The following is a 24,144-nucleotide window of genomic DNA, read 5'->3' as shown; positions in this document are numbered from 1 at the left end:
TTATGCATCTGGCCCACACTGATAAGAGGTGTTACCTGTGTATGGTCTTGTGCATGTTATAAATTTTGTTCAAAGTTAAAGATTTCTAAAGTCGCTTGGCTCCCTTCCCAATCTTTAGCGCCTGAGGGAAAGAGGAAGTGATACAGTCAAGTGCTTCAGTGAATCTGTCTTTTCATAGGTATCTGTTTACTTCTCACCAGGCAGTGATAAAGGGCCATTTGGAGCTGCTTGTTTCTATTTTTGACCTTTGTTTTCTGGGTGTTCCTGTGAAAGGCCCCCTTTCATGGTTGAACTGACTGATGGGAAAGTCTGTGGTTTGTTTTGCCTGCCCTGAATTTTCTTCTGATAGTAACTCTGCTTTATTAGATTTAAAGTGTATTGCTTGAAGTGTTTTGCATGACCAGGCATTGCATTCTGTGCCTCGAGGTTATGGATGATCTCTACTTGTTTTCCTCTTAAAAAAAACAGGAAACCTGCCCAGAAGTCTGTACACCATTTTATCTCAAGCTGGTCTGATTTCAGCATTTTGCAGCCAATGTTCCCCCTCTGCAGTGCAGTCGATCTGACAGTGAGCTCTAACAATCTGTAAGAAGGAGTTTTGGGGCCAAGTTGATTTTTTTATGCTGCCGTTGTTTTCTACTGTCACTGAACCCTTTATTTATATAATCATCACAATATTAGAAAATGATATTTCATATCTTCTGTTTTCCTATAATTGTGCAGCGTGAACTTTGGCTTGTCTTAGTGCCCCATAGTGCTGCTTCTTCTTTTTAAAAGAACTTTTAATCACTGTTTCCTTTTCTTTTTCATTTATCTTTGGCTGATGAATGAGGAGGTTAGATCTTGTACCTTTTCAAAAAAGATTTTTGATTTGTTAAACGAACAAGAAATTGATCATTTGCCATTTTATTCATTGATTTTGATTCTAATTGATAACGAGTCAATGGTTGTTTTTGGGTAAAACCCACCTTCAACAAACAATTTATGTGAGGCTTTGTTGCAACAGCTTATCTGTGTTGATTTTCTTTTGACACCACCACGAGCAAAAGATCAGTAGACAAAGGACAATGATGGAGCTATAGATAAGTTTTTAAAATTTGTACCTGCTACTTTTTGAGACCAAAAGCTAAATAAATGCTGGCCTTGCATTATTTGTGCTAGTTGGGCCACTGAAATACTTTTTCAGCATGTTGATACAAGTGAATATCTGTCCATAAAAAATTCCTTCACTGTTATCACTCACTTTAGTAATATTTCCATGAACAACATAAAAGCAAGGTAAATCTTTTCCACTGTTTTCTCACAAGTCTCCAAGACTTGGTCTCACTCCACACAAAGTATTCCAGGTTTCTGGACAGAGCTTCTTTTTTTTCTACTTCTCGTGACATATGTGACATTAATTGAAATCAGTTGATTTAGAATTTGTTGTTGTTTTTTCTATCTTTGTGGTAAATCCGTGACCACCAGCCAGACACACAATTACAGACTTTCACTGTATGAAGTCACAACTCCCCTTTGAGAATCAACTCAAAGTGGGTACATTGTGCTTGCTGCCATGGTGACTGCTTCGGTCCTTTAACAAGTCTTGAATCATCTCATCAAATATTTGTCTAGAGAAGCAATAAAACACGACCCCTCTGCTACAGGCTTTGTTTGGTCTCCTCTGAGGTTTTTCTCATTGTTTCAGGAATGACTTTGAGTGCCGGGCCCTTGAAGGAAAATGTTGCTGCTTCAGGCCGAATGTTTTGTGGTCTTGCTGGCCTTGATTTCCTCTTCTGTGGCATTTTTCTCTCCTTGTGAATTTAACTCTGCATGCCTGCTCTTAGGTCAAGGTTTTGTGATTTGTCTTTGTGGAAAATTAAGACGGATAAGACTTCACCCCACGCTGAGACTGAGGAGGTGGAGGGAGATTCTGTGCTGGTGAAGTATTATCCTGCCATCTCAATCAGCCTCAGTGACCCAAGCACCTCTTCAGTTTCCTCTTCTTATGTTTGTATTTATGAGGGTTGATGTGTGTGTGTGTGTGTGTGTGAGAGAGAGAGGGAGGGACCTTATGTGAATGATTGTGTCTAGAAAGGGGTCCCTCTTTGTTAAAAGTCTGGGTGAAAGTGCTTTTTAAATAACTTTTAATATGCAGCGTGTATGTGTGTGTTAGCACGGCTCGCCTTGTAATGATTATGTCATACAGTATGGTTTTCAGCTGTCTCAGTTAGCTCAACTTAATTTTCCTTTCAGAAAAAGTCCTCCCCAACCACAATCTGTGGTTGCATGTGTGTGTATATACACAGGTTGTTGTCAGTTATCAGTGGGATAAAGCTGCACACCTGGATCTTATGGCTGCTAGACCTGCTAGATGAAAATCTGATTCTGGGAAATGAAAGCTCTGAAGCCCTTTTTTTGGTCTTTTTTGATCATTGTGATTTGGGTCTGATTGGACGTTGCATTCCAATGCTAAGTTAAACCAAATGTATTTGGGCTGGGTTCCACAGAGAGGGGCTTATATGTGAGCTGACAAAATGGGTGCACGTATTTCAGCTTTAATGCAGGGGACATGCGAGGCTGATTGCCTCAACTAAACTACCTGTAAACACTTTTTTCCTTGCAGAGAGCAAGAACCTTTTTGAACTTATGAGCTGATATGCGGGTATTTTTTGTAATATTTTGTAAGCAGTGTGGTCCATTAAAATTGATATTTACATGGACAGAGCCAACTGATCCTCAATTTCCTCCAGGCTTACACTCTGATGCTTTTTTGTACATGCCCTTGTTGATTCACTTTCTGTCCGAATTTAAAAGTTACAGGCGTGTCACTTTATCAAATTGACAATGTGTGGTTTGCTGTTTTAATGTACCACTGCACTCTTTGAGAGATGGACTAAGCAGAAAACTGTGGTCCTTTTGGGTGTTGTATGTAAAGTTTTTTTTTTCCCCCAATAAGCTTATTTCTAGACCTTGTCATATATTCTTCTAGCAATGTTTTTAGTTTTTAGCTTCAGTTTGCATCAGTGATTTCAATGTTCAAGCATATCTTTGCTAAAACTTTTACACAGTCTGTCTTTATAACCCATGTCTCTTTTCTCCTCCCTTTCTTCTTCATTGGTGTTGGTATTAATTGGCTCCTCTTTTTAGGGTAAGCTGTGCTTACTGTATGTTGCAAACAGTCATACCATACTTTCACACAGTTTTAATAGTCACATTTTGGAGCTGGGTTGCTATTTCACATTCAGTTATGATGGAAGCACTGGTATACTTTCTTGGAATATAGTATCAGTTTATTGGCTTGCAGCAAGTTGAAGCTCATAGCTTGAAACCAGTATGTGATGAACTTCTTCCAGCACTTTTTATTGACTCCTCTTGTGAGGTCAAAGTTGAGTGTCTGGAGTTTAGAGACTTGTTTTCACCAGGCGGTTCATTCTAACATGAAAGAGGAACCTGTCTTAACTTACTATAAGTGCCTAATTAACTGTTGATCTATTTTTCTGTGCATCTTATCTCTGTGCTCAAGTAGTTGGATTGTAACATCATACTTAAGATTACAAGACTGAAGAGTTTTGCTCATGTTGCATTGCAGTCATGAACTTGATCTTCAACTGCAGCATTCGAGTTCAAATGAATTTAAAGGGACAGATTTACTAGTGAGACTTTTGAGTTGCACAAATGTAAGTCAGAGGATTGTAGCTGAGAAATAACTGGGACATGTGGGAAAATCCATGCACACCTGCAAGATGGGTTTTTTAATATATGTGCAGTAGAAGATCAGTCATAAAGATAAATACTTAGAACAGGAAGAACAGGAAAGGAGGATGTGCAATAAAAATGGTCAGTGTGCAGTCTGCAGTCTATTTTGTAATCTGTTCAAGGGTCATATGCACAGCTATACTCTGCAGCTCACTTTCTTTTAAATAATACACACTTACCGTTCATAATGTCTCACGTGTGAAATCTTAAGCTGATAGAAGCTTGCAGGGAAAACAAAAAGACATGTGATACACTGATTTTGCCTGACTACACCTGGGCCTGATGTCTGTGGTTCAGTCAAAAATGATAAACTAGTCTACTTGTCTCAAAGTTGTGCTTATCGGGAAACGGTGTAATTACATGCTTTCATCTTGTCGTAGCTAACAGGCTTGATACCTGATAGGAGGAAGTTCTTGCTGGAAATAATAGTTCTAAGACCTTGGTGAACTGAGAGTAAACACACTGCTAAGGTGTTCGTTGCTGTATTTAAGCTCATATCCACAAAAATAAGTGTGAAAGTGAATATATACTTTTTATTAACAATGAAAAAAAATGCATCTGGGATAACCATTTAATTTCTGACACAAGTATTCCTCTGTTTTTATTACCAGGTGCATCGTTATCCATTTCCGGATGCAAATACCTTTTTTTTTTGGTACATTTTTGGAGAAAATGTAAAAGCCATTTAGAGTCCATCAATTGGTAATCATCTTACATCTCTCATCTGAACTCAGGTGGATATTTTTATATATTTTGGAAAGTAACAAATCTATTCACAAGACATATTGAAGACTGAAACTGTTCACTGCTTTGCTGAAGCAGCAGTGGTGTTGGAAACAAAAAGCTGCTCCTCTGTTAGATATAAGCGTTTAAATATCAGGACATGAATTGTCTTCTGATTGTAAAATTAGGTAAATACAACCTCAAGTAAAGAAGACAGTATTTATTTCAAGCTTACGTAACAAAAGCTGAACCAAAATGCAGAGCAGTTGTGAAAAGTGAATCCTTTTCTGTTTTTTTCTCAAGTTGTGGTTAGTGGGGAAAAACGGCAGCGAACAGTCTGGAAGGTGTTTTATGAGGTTTTTATTGCAGGTTTAACGCGCCGTTGACTTTCACTGTAATTGATTATAAATGCCAGATGATAAGTGCTAATTTCTTCATTTTTGTCTCAAATAGTCGATGGAAGCATCTCCTGAATTTCTTCTTTTGAACAAAAAGATAAATATACAAAAAAAAGAGCTGCAGAAAGGAGGTTTGTGCTCCATGTCACAGAAAACCATTGCTGATGAGCTGGTAGCTTTCCAGATATTCCGTTTGTACCAGGATTTGCAGCATAGTGGGAAAACAACAGACATTGTTATTTCTACATTACTGGAAAGAATATCAACCAACCCTTGGATTTTACAATCATTTCCCAGGGACTAACTTCAGATCCCCCGAAAACAGAGACCTGAACACTAAGATCATGGGAAGCTTCTCTGCTCTGGCACGTTGACTCTGCTGTTTTCTGTTCATGCTTCTTTCTTTCTATCCTTCTTTTTAACTAAAGCTGGGAGTCATTTCTGAAATCAGGATGAGGTTTATCATTTTCAGAAGTAGATATATGAGTAGACCTCAGAGAGTAGGGACTCCAGTCTGACATACCACACTTCCCAGTGAAGGGAATTACATCAGATTGGAGGAGAAGATCTCAGCGCTGGAACCAACTGTGGTTTCGATGTGTGGCTTTAACCAAGCCTAATTATTAAAGCAGAGAGTGTGTTAACCACAACCACAGGCTTTTTTAAAAGTGTCTCAACTAAAATAGGAATGCAAAACAGGTGACAGTGGTTGTCTGTGGTAGAAATGTGCAAGACATGCATGGAGAAATTAGTAATATAGTGTTGCAGTTCAGTTTAATTTTCACATTGCATTGTAAGATATGAAAAGTAAAGAAACTCCACATCACCTGTACTGTCTCTAAAGGCACAGAAGAGAAATTCTCAGTGAACATTTTAGTTTCAGTTTCAAGGTTAATGTGCTGTGTTTTTATTAGGTCTCATCCTCTGGGAATCCTATTTTCCTTGAAGTTGAGCCTCAGCTGTGAGAATGAGCTTCTTTCCTCTTGTCTCTTGAGTTTGTTGTTGGAACTGGATCAGTGGTAGGAAATCATCTGTCCTGTCACAGCCCTTACTCATCCTGACCTATTCATCATAAGCTCATTCACCAGCAGAAGAAAAGATTTTAGGACTGAAAACTAAAACTAAAAAAAAAAAAGGAAAATGAGGAAAAAAAGAAGTATATATTAATCAAATGAAAGTGATTGTTCAGTATACTGGGCTTTTGGTTGGTTTGAGGTACAAAGATCCAGCATTACAAGTTGGGAGAAGTTTTCACACCCTGCATTTCAGAGCCTACTAATCATTGAGGGTCTGCAGTTGGAAAACACACCCCAGATTCCTTGTGCATGAGAAAAGATGGGGACCAGAGAGGGAAAAGAGGGGTGAAACCAAATCCAAATGAATGTTTGAGCTTCCTGAGTTTGTGCAAGCTGGAGCAACATATGAATTTCAAGGGTCAGAGGTTACGACTGTGTAGATGAACCGATGAGAAGTGCAGGTTCAAAAATGTGTGTGGGAATTAGAATAAGCCATACAGAAAAGACTAGTTTTGCATAGACTTGGGGGAAACTAGAGAGTGAGCAGGAAGGGGTGGATAGGTGGGAGATGTTATGAGTATCTGTTGTTTTCCCCTTGTATTGTAATTTCCTCTGCGGCCAGTCCCAGATCGAGAGGAAAGAACAACATGACTTAGGAGATCTGAAATCTAAACAGCGGTCCTGCCAGTGGGCTGGGTGCTCCCCACTGCTTATACATCGGTAATAAAACACATTGTGTGATGTTTGTAATGTGCTCCTAATGATGGTGAAGAACAGGCCACACAAGAGGAAAACACACACATGTAACACAGACTTAGTGTTCAGAACAATCTGTGTAAAGAAGCAGTTTAAAAAAAGAGGAAAAAGACAGTCTGGAGTTAAATTGGACAGTTTATTTCATGCATGAGCTGAATAGTTCGTTTCCCACTCAGTTTAAATTTCAGTATTTAGTCTGTCAGCAGCAGTTCCTCAGATTCATGGCCTCGCTTTGGGCTTTGACAGAGACCTCCATCAACCCCTGTCTCCCCTCAGGTCAGGTCTCTGAGGTGTGACCTGACAGTCTGGGGTCATGGCCTCATTAAAATACACTCTCAACTGGGATTTTATCACCAGTTTCTCCTGGACACCAAACACTGCAGAGCTGTGGTCTTCTCCAGTCACACAGTAACTCATAAACAAATCATAGATGGATGCATATCCACCGGAGACCTTCCAGCACTGGATAGAAATCAGATATGACACGTTACTTTATGTCCGGGTTACCTGCAGCATGTTCAACACAACTGTGACAGCAGCTCCTCCTCTTTTCTTAGTTAAAGGCTGCCACTGGAAACCTTTCCTGTCAAGGTGTAGAAGCACAAGCTTGTTGGTTTCTGTGATTGTTGTAGATTGCATAAAACAAAATTCTGTTGGTGCATAAAGTTACTTTATGGCAGCAGCTGAAGGTTGAAACTTACCACTGATAAACTTCTAGTCATTCAACTGCCAAATTTCAGAAGCTGGACTGAAGACAAAATGGTTCCTGGTTGAAATCTTGGCATGCTTTCTGGCTTCTTCCTACAGTCCAATAGCATCCATACTAGCTCAACCAGTGATTCTTAATTAACCGTAGGAGTGAGTGTGCAAATGCATGTGTCTGTCTTGACCTTGTTATGGACTGCTGACCCATCCAGAGTGCTTCTTGTCTACTTGCAACTGAGTAAGGCTCCAGCTCACTGCAACCCTCAATATTATACAGCATGTAAAGGAAATACATAAATAACTCTTTACTCAGAGACTGTGAAGGCCCTCACATTGCTCAGGATTGTTTTGTTTCGTTTATAGCCAGATAAAGATAATTAGAGATAGTTGGGGATAACGAGACAAAGAGAGACTTTTCCTGTAGTTTTTCTACTGCAAATGCTGAGCCAATAACATCAGAGCAGTGACAGCTAAAGAGAAACATGGACATATTTACAAATATATATTCACAATTTCCTTTTTTTTCATCATTACTATGCCTCATATGATTTCATTCTTTTTTGTCTCGGGGCTGTGTGAGCGCAGAAATCTGACCTGGTTTGTGCCATTTCAGTATGAGACCTTAGATTGGCTTTGCATGTATCTGATACATGCCTTTACGTCATGACTGAAGGAGCTCATGTTGGATTACATGCTTCTTTTTTCTCATACATATGGGCTGGGTTTCTTTCTCGTAAACCTGCTTCACAACAAAAGCTTGAGATATAAATTTCACCGTCCTCTGAAACTAAATGTCACCCACAAATTTGCTGCAAATGCTTCCATTTCAGAATTATTTAAATAAAACTTCCCAGGTTTCACAGATATGTTTTCTTTTGTTTTTGAAATAAATGATGCAAAAAGTTATCAGGTGCACATGTGTGAAGTTTTAATTGGCAGTCAGGTTCACATGAAAGTTTGACACAAGCTATAAGATGTTAGGTACAACTCAAACACAGGCATTACTGGTACAAGCTCTTTGTGAACATGTGAAAGAAAGCTTTCATCTTTATATTCCAGCTGATGCAGCATAGTGCACACAGTTTCATTTTTTGTCTCTTTCATAGTTAAGGGTGGACGAGACTTTTTCGTATACAACTTCAGTCCTACATTTTAAGTTCATAGCTCCGCACATTTGATGTCCCAGTCGTCTGGCCTCTTTCACTGCTTCAAAGGATACCTCTTTGCTCCAGCGCACAAAACTTGTCATCACAGCCGCTAAACTGGCTCATTCAGAGTTAGCTGCTTCCCCTCACACTGCTTGGAGTTTGGCAGGTAATCTAGCCAGAGATATGGAAGTCATTAAAATTCCTCAGGAACATGTGGATGCTTGTTTATTTTTCCGCCCACGCGGGAGAGTGGAGACCTGCCAGGACGCTGCACTGTCCTTCTCTCAACAAGAAAGTTTGAGAGAGGAGGAGGAGCTGGTGGAGGACAGAGGAGGTGAAAGACAGATTAGGGCAGAGGAGAGGACAGATGGGTGGAGGGACCGAGGGATGGAGGAAGAGCGGAAGTGGTTTGCAGGGGGGAATAGGGGTATGATGCATGGGTTGTCGGAGAGAGGAGGAGGCCGAGGGGAACATCCTCCACTGGACTCCGAACAAAGAATTGCACAAATGAACGTTAAGGTTTCAGTGAGCCGTACAGGATGAGGATTAGAGATGGATGGATTCACACACAGGCTGGAGGCAGGAGGAGAAACAAAGAAGGATGCAGAAACTAAAGTGACAGCAGAGAAGCAGAAAGCGTCAGGCTCAGGAAAAAGAGTAAAGTAATATGTTTTGAATGCAGCTCTTTTAGGTGCATTTTCACTTTTTGTATAAAATCTACAGAAGAAAAAAACCCTCATATATATATATATATATATATATATATATATATATATATATATATATATATATATATATATATAAAATAAAAATAATAATACATCTTATTTGTGGGCACCTTTTTTGACACTCAAGGTCACCTTACAGGATGTTTTTTTAGAATTGAGAAAATGCAAATAAATGATTATATATATTATATGTTATAAATGCACAGGCTTTTATCAGAGACATCTGAAGGTTATCAAATGCACTAAAGACCAAGAATCTTGAGCCAGCTTATCATTTTTTTATATTTAACTCCCAAAGAGCCAGACTTTCTTGGAATCTTTTAAAGTGGTCTGAAATAATTATATTCTGAATGACCTTTTTGAAAGTCTTTCAAAGTTTTCCTGAACATTGGTTGCAATTTCATTCAATTTCGGTCTAGTTTTTTCTTTTTTGCTTGACTATTTAAAGTGAAACATGGGATTTATTTTGGTTTGTGAAGCCACATAACTGACCTATGAATAATTCATGCTTTAAAAAGTGCAGCTATCTCAAGGGAGGAGCCACTGTTGGCAAATATTTGCTTTAGGCCGCTTGTTATAAATACACAAAATTTGTTCCTATTTCTGTAGTGGTATCTGTAAAAAATAAAACACTGAAGAAAACACAGTTTGAAAGGCATAAAAATGTGTTTGTTGCACCAATAAGGTGGTTCCCAAATGAGAAGCTTTTTGGACATATTAAAGCAGCTGACTGGACAATCATATATTTTCCCTCTGTAACTCCTGTACACCACGGATCCTCAGCTCCAGTCCTCAAAGCCCACTGTCTTGTAGACTTTTGATGTTTCCCTGCTGCAACACGCCTGACTCAAATTAATGGCTCAATAGCAGACTTGTGCAGAGCTTGTCAGAGATCCATTAAATTTGAATTAATGTGTTGCAGCAAGGAAACATCTAATACGTGCAGGTTAGTGAGCCTTAGAGGACCAGCGTTGGGTCCTGACATTGCTATGTATCCAGTACCCTCTGTTAAAGCCATAGAGTGTAGCTGGCTGTTAATAAGAGACTGCAGATGGTGTCTCATTTTCGGTGACGAGTTACTTCCTCTGTGCTCGACATGGCCAGACTTTGCCTTCCCACTGGCCATAAATCTCTAATGCTTTTATAATAATTGTGGAAAGATCCCTTCACTCTTGTCTTTAAACCCCAGATCCGAGACGGGCCCTCTTTGCTAGTGGGCGTCTTTTGTGATTCGTTAAACAGATAGGAGGACTTGAAAAGCTTGTTGGTGCAGAGCGTTACCCCCAAGGGAACAACAAATGTGAAAACTGTGATATAAAAACAGAAATAATAGGCCTGCCTGTTACTGCCTCAACTCTTCTTTTTCCTGTCGATGATACTCTAACTGGCTACTGCTGTGGTGAGCCTGCCATCCATCTGTCCATGTTTTTGTCTCATTAACAAAGATATTTTTACAAGAAGACTTTAAAAACATCACAGGAATGAGGGATTATCCTGCTGCTGTCGGTCATTAATTAGGAAGACTCAGGGAAATTAGGGAATTGTGGAATTTCTTGCTGCATATCTTTAGTGTCACTTTCTACAGCTGAAGTGTGATTTCTTTTTCACCGCCAGTACCGCCCTCATCATGAGTCGGGAGAAGGTGATCACAGCAACAGCCCTTCAGTGAGGTCACCCTCCATCTCTCGCTGTCTCTCACACAAGAAAGTGGCTGTCTGTCTTCTTCGTTTGATCATTTCTAATTCAAACTGACTGCCCTGAGGATCCCTCGAAGTGATCCTTTCATTTACCTTCTTATTTGACAAATCAGAGGATAATTAAGATGAAACATAAGAGTCACAACTCCCTTTTGCCTAAAAGCTACCTCTGAGATGGCAGTTGCCTTTAGCATGAATCCAAGTGTGGATCTACATGACTGTGATGCCAATTTAAATCCTTACTCAGGATGTCTGTGAAGCTTACATGGCATTAGGACTGTGGAGCAACGGCATTCCTTCATACCAGAGGTGAAGACTGTCTCTGAAGACAGATTGTTGGATCTGAGATCAAGTTAGTATCTGTCATACAAAAAGTCCTACATGCTAAAGTTGTTAAATAACAGTCAGCCAGTGCAGAGAGGAGTAATTCTATTAATTGATTTATTGTGCTTTTAAAGTTAATGCGTTCAACATTGCAGTCCAGTTGTATTTATTTCCCAAGGCCACAGTGTCAGACTGATCGCTTTCTGGAATCTGCTGTCCATGTGTGGCAAAATGCACCAGAACCTTTCAGAGTTGTTTTTTATGATCGATGGAGCAGCAAGTTGTTTTCATTCTCTGGGCTAAAACCAGGTAAAGTGATTGATCACTTAAAACTTTTCTTTTATAAGTTCATTAATGGTTTCAGCTCCTGCATTTTATAAATCTGCTTACATATTTGGTTATAGTCATTTTGTCTGAATTTATATTGGATAGAGTTTCTTGCATCAAGGAGTTGTGAGCTGAGCCTGTTAATGCTGATCCAAAGTGACACACTGTAGTTCCTGGTAACCATTAGCTGGCAGGAGTTTTTCTTAAATTAATGTCTGAGTAATCCTTATCCTAGCTGGAAAATTATTAGACGTCTAAGTCTCAAGGTTTTAAAGATAATCCTTCATGCTTTATTATCTCCCATCAGTTGTGTAATCTCTTTTACCTCTGTTGCTCCCGTTCTGCCTTTTCAAAGTTCTTTCAGTCATTATAATAGCTGTGTTTAGATCAAGTGGTTTTCATTCAGTCTTTCTTCAGATGTGTGTGTGTGTGTGTGTGTGTTTGAAGATGTCAAGATGGAAAAAAAGGGAAGATGGTTTTGAGAATGGCAACATCAAATTTAGCTCCTCTATACTGAATAAATCAGTGCCACAACAAAGCTATGTTTAATATCTCCCAGATTAGAGACATCATTTTCAAGTTTCCTAAATGTCTATGACACAGCCGGTTCCTGTGGAGGCAGCGTCTATTCGCTTTTAGGGAAATGGCAGTTTAACAGCAAATTTCCTTTTTCCACTCAGCTGTGCCAGTTGTCACACGGTTCATCTTTGCTTTAAAGTTTTCCTTCCTGATTGCATCACTAGATCTCGGTCTCCATGGCGGCTGTGAGTCACGTAGCACACTGTTTGTTAGGAACAATAAGAAACGCTCTTCCCTCGGTGTCCTATAACCCCTTCCTGACTGGGATGGATGGTACTTTGTGCATCGACTGGTGTATGTCAGGAAACAGCTGGACCTTCTGTGAGGTCACCTGTACTTTTGAGAAGTACTTCATCCCTGACATTGGAAATAATTATAGGACCATTGTCACAATGACACATAAATTAGGTGCATCTGTCCATTTCTTCACTATTCAGGGTTAAAAACAGTGAGATGTACATATATGCAGTTGTTAGTGTAGAGTTCTAATCTGCTTGACAATACAATAATTAAATAAGTCACCACTAACCGTGCACACTTTAATATCCTCAACCAGTCCTGGCGCCAGGACAGAATACCAGAGCGGGCAATTGATCGCTGTGGACAGGCCCCATGAGGACAAATTCCAGTTTAATAATTCAATATTTGACCCATGTCAAGGCAGATTAGGTATAGAATACAAAAAAAAAAAAAAGTTATTTTTTTCTCTGTTGAAAGAAAGAAAACTTTTGCTGACATTTAAAATCGGATCAGATGTAACATGACAGATTTAACAGAAAATAGATCATTTAATTTATGAATAACAAAGACAATCTAGTCATTTCAACCAATAATAAGACTTTAGAAAATCAATGACTGTCTAAGGTCAAGGTCAGTTAATCAAAAAACATAAAAAGCAACATTATGTGAGAGACGTTCGGCTCCATGGATCAAATTTTACACAAAACAACATAAATGCTCAGCGCAGATATTACCGCAATCAGGCCACTACACAAACCTCCACATCCCAGCCAAAGAGGAACCGTGGTGGAACACTCAGTAAGCTGCTAACCTGCACAAGTTTGCATGAGTTCATCTTAAAGAAAGACAACTAGAGCTCAATCAGACTGATCCTGTTTCATTTTGTGCACTCATGTAAAACATCAGGAAACATCTGCAGCAGGCATAAACTGAACATGCTAAACATTGCGACTTACTACACGAGTCAGACCGAGTTTAATGCTTCAGAGAAAAAGAAGAAGACGGGACACATGCACCTGTGGTTGCTATGGTTACCATCTTGCCAGGTCTCGTCACATTGCTGGAATCATCCAAACTGCTGGAAGTGGTGGATTCTTGCTGTGACAGCTGACACATGTTCCTTTCTTCACGCTATCATTGGATCGCTTTCTTATGTCGATTGTCCAAAGGTATCAGTCTGCTACGACTTCACCGAAGCTAGTTAATGATTTCGCACCAGATATCGTGATAACTAAAATAGCGCATTATGTTATATAAGTTATAATTATTTGATGATTACACATACACATGGATACACACACACACACACACACACACACACACACACACACACACACACACACACACACACACACACACACACACACACACACACACACACAGACAGACACACACACCCACAACTTGCAAATATTACAAGAGATAAGTTTTCGCAATAAAAAAAAAGCACATATGGGAACTGATTCTACTTTTGATAATTTAGTACTACTATAAAAATAACTTAAATAATTATAAATGAAATGATATTGAAAAGTACATAAAATAAAAAAGGCTGAATGGGAGGGCCGGACCTGTGAATGGGCCGGCCTTGCCCGCCCCACTGGAGCTTGCTCGTAGCGCCGGGTCTGTCCTCAACCTGGTATTCATAAACATCTGAACCAAACCATGTACATTCATTTCAACTGTGGTCATATGTGAGTAAGAGTGAGGTAAAAATGTAAAAAGACTGTTGAATATGTGCCAAGGGATCCTGATCTAGGAAAAAATGTCATCAAGCAGCAAAACATGGCAGCACAAGTTGTCACATGATCTACATCTGCCTACAGACAAATGGAAACATGAACAGAAGCTGTAGTCGTTACACATCTTTTGGCACTGTGAATTAAGGTAGTTATTATAAGTTCCATGAGTTTTGGATTGTTTATAAAGATAGCTGAGGCACAATTCATTAAAATGGCAGCTAGTTGGATGTGGTGATGTTTTCTAAGACCTAAAAGTACAACTGTGTAACTGAAAACATCATATGAAGTGCTTGGAGCGTCATGTGATAGATGGAAGATTGAAATTTTCCTCACTTGATTTTAATTCTGAGAAACTGTAGTTTTATAGTGTTCATTCATACAGTAACACTGAAGTCTCTGACATGTCATATGAATGCTTAACTTTATTTCATTGCTTATTATTTGCTCAGGTGTTCCTATTTTTGCTCAATAAAAGTCAATGTTGTTGAGGATGGTGAATAATGTTCTTTTGGAGAGATGAAGGAAGGGATAATGATGAATGGAAATTTCATCCCACAAGTATTTCTCTCCTTCTCTGGTCATCGCAAGTCTGTATAGACTAGTGAAGCCCCCTGTTATGATTGTGGTGCAGAAAAAATCAGATAATTGTTCTTATGTAGGTTCTTGTGGAGTTTTTGCAGCTGAGGCAATTATAAATATAAAAATTCAGTGCTACATTATCAGCATGAAATCCGTTTGAAGTTGGAGAATTCCAGTTAATAAAAAGTAGTGCTCTGCAATAAAGCATGGCTGCAATCAAGATGTGGACAGTTGCACTTGATTCTGCAGCACAAGCCCTGACACACTTGAATCCAGCAGAAAGTGGCGACTTCTGGCTCTGTGCCGCTGCCCTCTGCTGGACCCTGCATCCTGACAGGAAGTTTGTCCATCTTACACACACAAACACTCGCATGTGTGATTGCAAAAGAGGAAGAGCGAGATACTGAAGCGCTGCAGGCTACTCATGTGGGTGGCCAGAAAATAACAGTGATACAAAGACGGTGAAGTAAAGGGATGAATAGAATTAATTACACAAACCACAAATGGGAAAAATTACACCAGGAAGTTTGGGAATGCCAGAAGCACAACATGTGGATTCAGTGGAGGCTGGTGGTAGAAGCAAAACGTTTTAAGCCTGAATAAGCTTGAGCTGGCCACCACCATAACCCACAAGAATAAAAATTCTCATGCCTATTAAAAAGTGATTTCATCAGAATTTGGGAGAAATACATTTCTAAACTGTAATAATAGAAAACAATAATTACTTTTACTTAAGTACAGCAAAAAAATAGTAAAAAATTCTGACTAAAAGTTCAAACATAATATTGTGGCATACAAACCATGAACCATTGCACTTATCACGATGTTTATTGTTCTATGTCTCTATCACGATGTCAGAAAACAAGCACTTACTTAAACTGATGATCTTCAGGATGTGAAAAGATATGTTGAAACAGAACATTTAGATTACTAAAATGACAGCAATGACGATGACGGTCAACAGAAAATATCTCCCCAAGCTCACCCTGTCTCAATGCTCCAGACCCAAACCCGACACAGGTGAGAGTACTCATTAATGAAGCCAACACACCCACAATGCCACCCACCATCACTGGTGATGTCGCCACGCATGTGCACACGTACATTATATGGAAAAATAAATAACCCGACATATGGCTCCTAAACATAATCCATTCGACTCCTGGTTACTGTTTTTTGTTTTTCAAATAACATTATCACCTCATGATTGTATGGCTCTATGGCGCAGTATTATGCCATTTTTAATAGATTAAATTATAAATAAATAAGTAAATAAATGTAGCACTTTACAAAACCACATTTTAAAATGCTGACATTTCTTTTATCACTTTTGTTGAGATTCTGAATCAGTCAGCTGAGAAGATAAAGTTAAAATTAAAATAAAAACGAGAAGGCAGAGCTTCTCATGATTCAATTCAGTTACAGAGTTGCTGTGTGATTACAAACTAATTAATGATGCACTTTTATTTATATATATATATATATTTTTTTTTTTTTTTTTTTTTTTTTTTTTTCATTTTTTATTCAGAACTGGTTTTGTTTTGTTTTTTTTTGTTGTTTTTTGTTAATGTGTGTCTCGTTGCTGCTCTCAAAGCCACGTACTCGTAAGAATCCATAACTAATTAATTTCAATGTTTTATATTAGTGAAACACGTAGTTGAGATGTCACTAGTTAACCAGAAGTTTGCTTTTCCCAGCATATTTCCAGAGACAGGAGGGAGGGGGAGCATGTAGACACAGCATGTCCTCTACTGGGAAGCAGCATTTCAAAACCTGAGGTGAAACATCACAAAAATTGATCACACCAGGTGTAAATAAATGGAGAGTTACAGCATGAGTTTTGACCTGCTGTCATCATTTTCCTGTTGCCAGTGTTAACGCTGCAGCTTAATGTCAGTTTGTCTGAGCAGCAAACAAACGCTGGCCGTTGTGGGTTGGCATTCCCAAAGCAAGCTCAGTAGAGTAGGTGCAACAGATTTGTGTGGATGTGGACATAATTTTAATGTCAGTCTTATTCTATTAATTCATTTCCTACTTAGAGTTGCAGGTGAGGGTGGGAACCAATTCCAGCTATATAATCAGGCAAGATTTATCTTCCCCAGATTCAAACCAAAAACTTTCTTTCTGAGAGATGACAACACTTTGTAATCCATAGTAAAACTTCAAACTTATAATTTGTTCTGACCTTTGAAATGATTTTTTTTCAGATTTTTTTTTTTTTCTTTGAGTCATTTCAGGATTTTGAAGTTATTTTCTTACTATCCATATGAGCACAGACACAGTTAAACTTATGAGAGCCACCTGCCAGAGTTCTTCCAAAGACTAAATTCTCTTATCTTCTGCCATGTTGGTGTTTTTGGGTACAGAGATTCAGTGTATCAACTGCTGACAAGACCTTCTGGATGTCATCAGCATCACATGATGCCACTTTCTTTTTCCGTGATGAATGCTTTGTATGATTTTGTGTTGGAAACCCAGAGGCTCAAGCCTGACAGGCCCGGAAACATGAATGGACTCACTGACATACACACACATACAATCCGAGGCTCTTTTTCCTCTGACAGGTTATTGAGCGGTCAGCTGTGATAGAAGGGGTCACAGCGCAGTGACAGTGAGCGTGACAAGCGTTCTTCATGTTTGTTTTCCTGTTGTGGTGGAGAGAGAACACCATAACTGAGCTCAAGTCAATAAACAAGTAGACATCAATGTTGTAGTTTTGGGAGCTTTAGAGAATTAAAGAAAATTGTAACTTTATCAGTTAAACTTAATGTGACATTTTTAAATGCTATAATAGCGAAATCCATGTAACACATCTAATAAAAGCTCACCCTTTAAAACAGGCACAGGACATGCAATGACTTCTTTGTGGATGCTGGATGTCCACTTTTCAGGCTCTCATGTGGTATCTAAACATGTGGGAGCATGCATGTAGGCATTAGTAAATCCACTCAGGTGAAAAGTAACTTTGACCATGTTGAAACAAATTTGTTTTGATTGCAAATCCACTATCTAACCTTATTAATTCTGCCTCATTCATAGCACTATATGCAGAAACATACTTGGCAAAATGGGAAAATGCCAAAAGGCGAAGTGGTCAAAGGATTCATTTTCAACCATCAAAACATCTAAATGCCATTGCTTTTTTTTTTTTTTTTTTTAAATCTGCGGATGTGGGCGTCTTCAACCTTGATTGACCCGGGAAGTTACTGAGCTTCAATAGCCGGCCTTGACTTTGATACAAAGCTGCACATCTATTGTTGAAGTGCTCCCTTGTCTCTTTCTGGATGTCAAAGTTGAATGGAAATGCCTGTTGGGAGGCTGGTTGTGCAGTCTCTGTGTGCTCTGTGACTCCAACCTGTTTGGTTGGGAAACATAAAAAGGCTTGTGGGATACTGGTGGGATGAGGGAGTTTCACAATTCCTCAGCCATCTTGTGAAATCAAGGCTTTCCAAATGAGTCAACAAGAAAAGATTGTTTCAGATGTGAAGCTTAGAAGTTTGTTCGAGAAATGATGAAGATGGCTGCAGGACTATAATAGTGAAAGTAAATTTTAACACAACTTGGGCTCCTCTGGGGAAAGTAGTGAATATGTTTTTGTTTACACTATAATAGAAATACATAGTGAACACACTTAGGGAGACATAAAGTGAAGCACTCTCAAGGAGCCCTTATCCTATGTTATGTCTGTTTTTGCTTCTATGTCTTGGTTTCTCCCTCTTTCCTGCTGGGGTGGGGTCACCACTTGTATGGACTGTTTGTTTGGGGTTGCTATAGAAACTTCTGACTGTGCAGCTGTGTCCTCAAATGTGTATGTTTTTGATCATGCTGGTACGATGGGTCTACAGTTCTGTTTCACACTTAATGATCTCATCCAGACATGGACATCCGTCTGATTCCTCGGATTGTGCAATAGATGGTTCCAGGACTCACAAACTCATACACACATACACACTAGATCTCTTACCCTGCTGACACCCCGTCAGTGTTTTTTCATTCAATGCATGACCACAGCTGAGTCATTGGTTGCCTAGCAACACCAGCACGATATTTGTCAACAAAAACCGTGAATGATTCTTTGATAATTTTATCTCATCTGCTAGATTAATGCATTATTACCTCTACTTTAACAGAATTCTTTATCAGAAGTCATTTTAGAAAAGAGGAAATGAAAGTTCATGAACTCACAATGAACCCTCGAACTTAACTTTTTTTATATGTTTTGCAGTATAGTAGTGTTGTTACAAACCCTTCCTACTTCCAGCCGATCTCTTGGGGTCAAATGCTTGATGTTCTGCAGCTGCTGACCTCAGGTGGTGCAGCCCAGCTGTTGATGTGCATTTATTGTAGCTTAAAGTCAAGTCAGTGATAAGAATCTTTCTGTGTGTGTATATGTGTGTTTGTGTGGAAAATAATAGTGCTTTCACTGCGGGGGAAAGTCCTGCTTCAGTTCACAAGAATCTCAATGATCTATTTCCCCCTGAGGCACAAACGTACATATCCTTATTAAAGGCCTATTTACTGATCTGCCATGTGACTGCAGCTCTCTATGAAAACACTGTTTAGACTGGATAAAAGGAGCATTCAGCAGCACTGCGTCGGTGCGTTTATGAAGTGATGGATCACCACTGCTGATTTCACTTCATATTTCTTCGATTGTCAATATTTGATCATACTACGTTTGCATAGCATAGCTTTGTTAAGCAGAAAGAAATAAATCCATCACAGCTGCACACACACGATCACATATTTTATCTAAAAGGGCTTTTCCAGATCCACCTGTCCTTTAAAAATCTGATTCAAGGAGTGGACTTTTCATTTTGTAAATGAATAAATCGCTTGATTTAAGTGCTTCTTAAAAACATCTTGTGAAAAGTTGCCAGGGATTACACCCGACATGCATCAACTCAAGCTTCGCCACACAGAAATCCCCTCAAAGCTGATGATTTACCCATCTGCCCCCACACACTGGAAAAGTGTTGCTCACCTGCTGCAGACACACATTCATATTGGAGCAGAAACCATTTGCCTTGGAAATGAACCAGCAAGCTCTGCAGGCTGATGACCTTGTTTCCTTGTCTGTTCTCACTTGTCTGTTTTGGGACATCAACGGCAAAATTCCCTTTTTTCTTAAAAGCATCCGACTTGTTAATTTATCCCCTCTGTTCCAGCATAAAATATGCTCAGTTTCTGTACTGACACAATCTGCACAGTGCTTCACTCTGCAGCTGGTGCCTCTGAGACTGCCAGTTCAAAAAATAGCTCAATTATCTGTTGGAAATTTAGGACAGGGTTATATTCTTATCTTCTAATGAACTGTTTCAGAAAAAGTCAGTTTTGCTTTAAGCAAAAAAATTGTGGTTCTCTTCCATAAAAACTCAGTGAGGATTTAGTGAACTGGCAGCTTTCTTGACACACACTTGTTTAGAATTGTTTGTCAGATAGTCAAACAAACCTTTTCACAGTCGCGACTGGGGGCGTAGTGTCTGACCGTTTCTGACCAATTCTGTAACTTTATGAAACTCTGTGAATGTGCCAGCTCAATCAAGTGCACTTCTGTGACTCAGATGAATGAGCAGCATGAAAAATCTAACTTACACAGAGTTAACGCACCCCTGATTAAAACATTTAGCCTGTGTGTAACATGAACCTGGTTCATAGTGGAGCTCAGGCTTCGAGTGCAGAGATTTACTTTAGTGCAAGCTTGTGATTTGAATCCTAAACAGCTACCATGAAAGAAACATCTAAATTTAAGTGTAGCACAAATCAGAAAGTAAAAGAAAACAGTGACGCCAAGCTAAAAGAAGCCTCATAGTTCTCCCAGTCTGTCCCAAACAAGCATTGATGTCAGCAAGATCTTTGAGAAAATGTCAAGCAACTAACACCAGGTCTAATTCAGATGTGGTGTAAAAGCTGATCATGTTGCATAGCAATGGAGCAGTCCAGCAGCTACCGCCTGACTATGTCGCCAGACTACGTCGCCTGTGTGTGGTAGTGTGGACATACGGTAGCAGTTAGCAGCTGAGAGGACAGGAGTTGTTTTTTGTTTGTGTGGTTGAAGCAACTGGGGCCTGTTAAACTGTGTCTATGGCTCCGTCATTACCAGCTGTAATTACAGGGTGATTAGAAGCCAGGAGTATGTTTGTGCCTCTGTGCGTGTGTGTGTGTGTGTGTGTGTGTGTGTGTGTGTGCATTCTCATCAGGATTTATTCTTGTTTCATTTGGGTTTATTTGTGTGTAATCCTTTTTGTATTATCCCTAATTGCTCAGCCATCAGTGTTTACAGGGTAAACCTGTTAAGCTTAAATGTAACAAAAGAGGCAGAAATGACTTCGGTCCGATTATTGGCAAACCATCAGGTACAGTAAATATTACAGGGAGCTGAACAAATGCAGCAGCAGGACTTCAGTATGTGACTTCAGTGAGAATGAATCAGTGTTTTTAAAATTGGGCATCTTTTCCACAGAACTTATATATAAATTGTCTCACTTTTAATGTAAGGAAATATGTTTCTTCATGGATCATGGGAAGTTTTAATGGAAGATAGGGAGCCTGTTACTTCAGTCTAGTTTTTTTCCATCCTAATTATAAATTTAATCATAATGTTTATTTAATGCACCCTTACACTTTTCCTTCGAAAATGTATTCAATGACTCATTACTGACTGTTATAGTCAAGCAAGTAGGTTATTAGCGTGTTAGTTAACTTGATTTTAATGCAAACACACTGCAGTTTTGAAGGTCATTGCTTGCACATTTGCATGAAAGTGGCTGAACCCATCTTTCCAGCTTTTAATCAGCTTTGATTTTTTTTGTTTCCAGCAGCACTTTCACTGCAGCAGTACCTCCATGTCACCAACAGTTAGTCATTTCATAATTATGCAAATTACAGCCAGAAGTGTTTTACCGACCTGCTTCTCATTATATAAAATGTGCTTTAAACCTTCAAGTTGAGGTTAGATTTCTACAAACCTGCAGTATGCCTTCTGTTGTATTTGCTGCAGTTGTTTAAAGATTACCTTTTATATATTATATAAATATATTCCTTTGGCTGACTATTTCCTGTTCTGTTTACATCTTTTTGCTGTTATTTGATTTATTGTATATCACTATGGTGTGGCACATTATAGGAGTTTATACTACAAACCTTTCAGGTTTCACTCTTGTTTCAGAGTTTTGGTCTAAAACGTAACAAAAAAGTTCTGTTGACAATCATTTTAATGCCATTCTTAGGCCTTTAGATTTCTGCCTTCAGTCTCAAGTTGAGTAAAAAAATATAGATTGCTGTAATGCAAACTCTAGAAACATATAACACCCATTGTATATTCTCATAAAATCAATCTATTAACTTGAGATCAGACAAAAAAGAAAACTTTTGGAGACGGTGATATAATTGTGAATGTCCTCCTACGCTATTAACTGAAGGAGTGCATGGTATTCAATGAGAAGCTGCAAAGGTGTGTACGTGTGGGAGGTCATCTGATAAAGTTGCCATTGCTATGGAGATGACTACAATATGCTGGTATGGCACACTGTTTAGAACTGGTTTAAGGCTTCTGTGATTAATTGTTTAATAGTTTGCTTTCAATTCAGAGCCTAAATGCCTTTTTTTTTTATATGCTGAAGGAACAATGTGTGATGCTGCATCATTTGAGAATCTGAGCTTTAACACAAGCAAAATAATGAAAGTGCAAATAAATTGTGGGGTTAATTTTTTTCACCCGTAGATTTTAGAATCTGATTATGTTTTAAATATCTGATAAACAGCATGTACTTTAACTAAATGCCAATGAACTGCTTTGCTGCTATTGTTTAACTTGACCTGAAATATGGGCAGTGACTTCCCATCATCACTTCCAGGTCATATTTAATCTTTTTCACAAGAGGAAGCAAACTCCTTAAAATACACACACAGGCACGCTGCCTCCTGTCTCACCCTTCTCAGCTTCTCTAGATTTTTTTTTTATTTGTTTCTGAACCTGGAGGCAGAGGCGGACCTCCCTGTTCACGCTGCGGTGCATCCAGGCATTGGCATGTTTTGATTCTGCTCTTTACAGCCACTCAGACAGTGACAGCATTGTTCCTTACAAATCCCCCAGGAAGTGACTGTGAACGCATCACACTGTGTTAAACATTAGCTGCTCTCTAAATGCCTCTTTACTACTCAATTGTGGATTAGTGGCTACTTAGGATAACTCCCATGTAAGTGTAATACTAGATGGGCTGTTCAGAGCCGGATAAACAAAAGAGTGAAGCGTCACAGGTTTCTGTGTGTCACTGTGGGTGTTCATATGCGTGTTTGTACGTCAGGTGATATACGTTTTCAGGCCTGCAGGTTTAAGAAAATCAGAGACAAGGCTTGTTGCTTTCCAACACTTTCAACCATTATCGTGACGAGAAAGAAACTGATCCTGTTGTTTACTACAGTTGTGCTGCTTGATTCATCATAACCATAGGGAAATATTTTACTTCCACCTGCTGCTGTTGCAAGATGTAAACATGATGTCACATATAAGCCAACAAGCTGTCACTAAGACCTAGTTTAGAGGCTGTCGTGTGGTTTGTTCTGTGCTCATGGGGAGCAACTTGACCTTCCTGTAATCTGGGAAAATGGTTTTTGAAGCGAAAGTAGTCCAAACAAACTTCGTTCAAATAAATGTCAGTGGTTTAGCTCCGCAACCCTTAACTGAGCAGGGTCTATTTTCTTAAATTTACACATTTGTGAAATTCCCACATCATTTTTTTCTGTTCTTTGGACAAAGCTGAGGTCCCAAAATGAGCTCAAGTGTTTAAACATTCCAGGCAAATTGGTGTCACTGAATGTGCCCCTTCGATTCTCTGCTGTTACTCTCCCGCATTTGGTGGGAAACATTGACTGATAGCAGCACTGTGGCTGTAAATAGATAACTTGCATCAGCCCAGCAGACGGTCTGGCCCTTCCCAGGTTGTGTTTTGTTTTTGTCCCTCAGCTTATCACAGGGGCCAAGGAGTAGGATGACTTCAACAGTAATTGCCTAAATGATTTCTTAGAAGTACTGTGGTGTGCAAAAGACTCATTAATTTGACTTGATAATAGTTGTGTAGGATCGTGCAAACATTTGAATGTGCGATATTAGCGTGACCTTGTCTGAAATGTGTCACAAGTCACACTAAAGTAAAACAGTAATTTTGGCTCCCACAGGGCTGTAATCAACAGTTGTTAAGAGACAAGCCTGCCATTATCAACCAGTCAGATATAGATGCATGGACTTTAGCCCTTTTGTGCATTCATATGGGCATTAAACAGAATAGTTTGTTTGGATGTTCTGGGGTTTGATCATTTTAAGATGGATATTTGTGATTTACTTTATTTTCATGTGGGTGTTTGGAACACTCCAAATAGTGCAAAATGGTATGTACTCTTCATATCATAATCTGTGTTTGGGCTTGTTTAGAAGTGACAACTTTA

General features: G+C 39.1%; 1 protein-coding gene across 2 annotated transcripts in view; it reads left to right on the top strand.

Moving 5' to 3' along the window:
- Positions 1-24,144, top strand: part of add3a (adducin 3 (gamma) a) — a 104,812-nt gene that overhangs the window by 39,040 nt on the left and 41,628 nt on the right. The gene's annotated exons all lie outside the window — the stretch shown is intronic.

The sequence above is a fragment of the Melanotaenia boesemani genome, chromosome 4 (genome assembly GCF_017639745.1).
Source record: "Melanotaenia boesemani isolate fMelBoe1 chromosome 4, fMelBoe1.pri, whole genome shotgun sequence".
Classification (NCBI taxonomy): domain Eukaryota; kingdom Metazoa; phylum Chordata; class Actinopteri; order Atheriniformes; family Melanotaeniidae; genus Melanotaenia; species Melanotaenia boesemani.
Note: the sequence above shows the minus strand (reverse complement) of the source record. Positions and strands in the feature narration are given on the sequence as shown.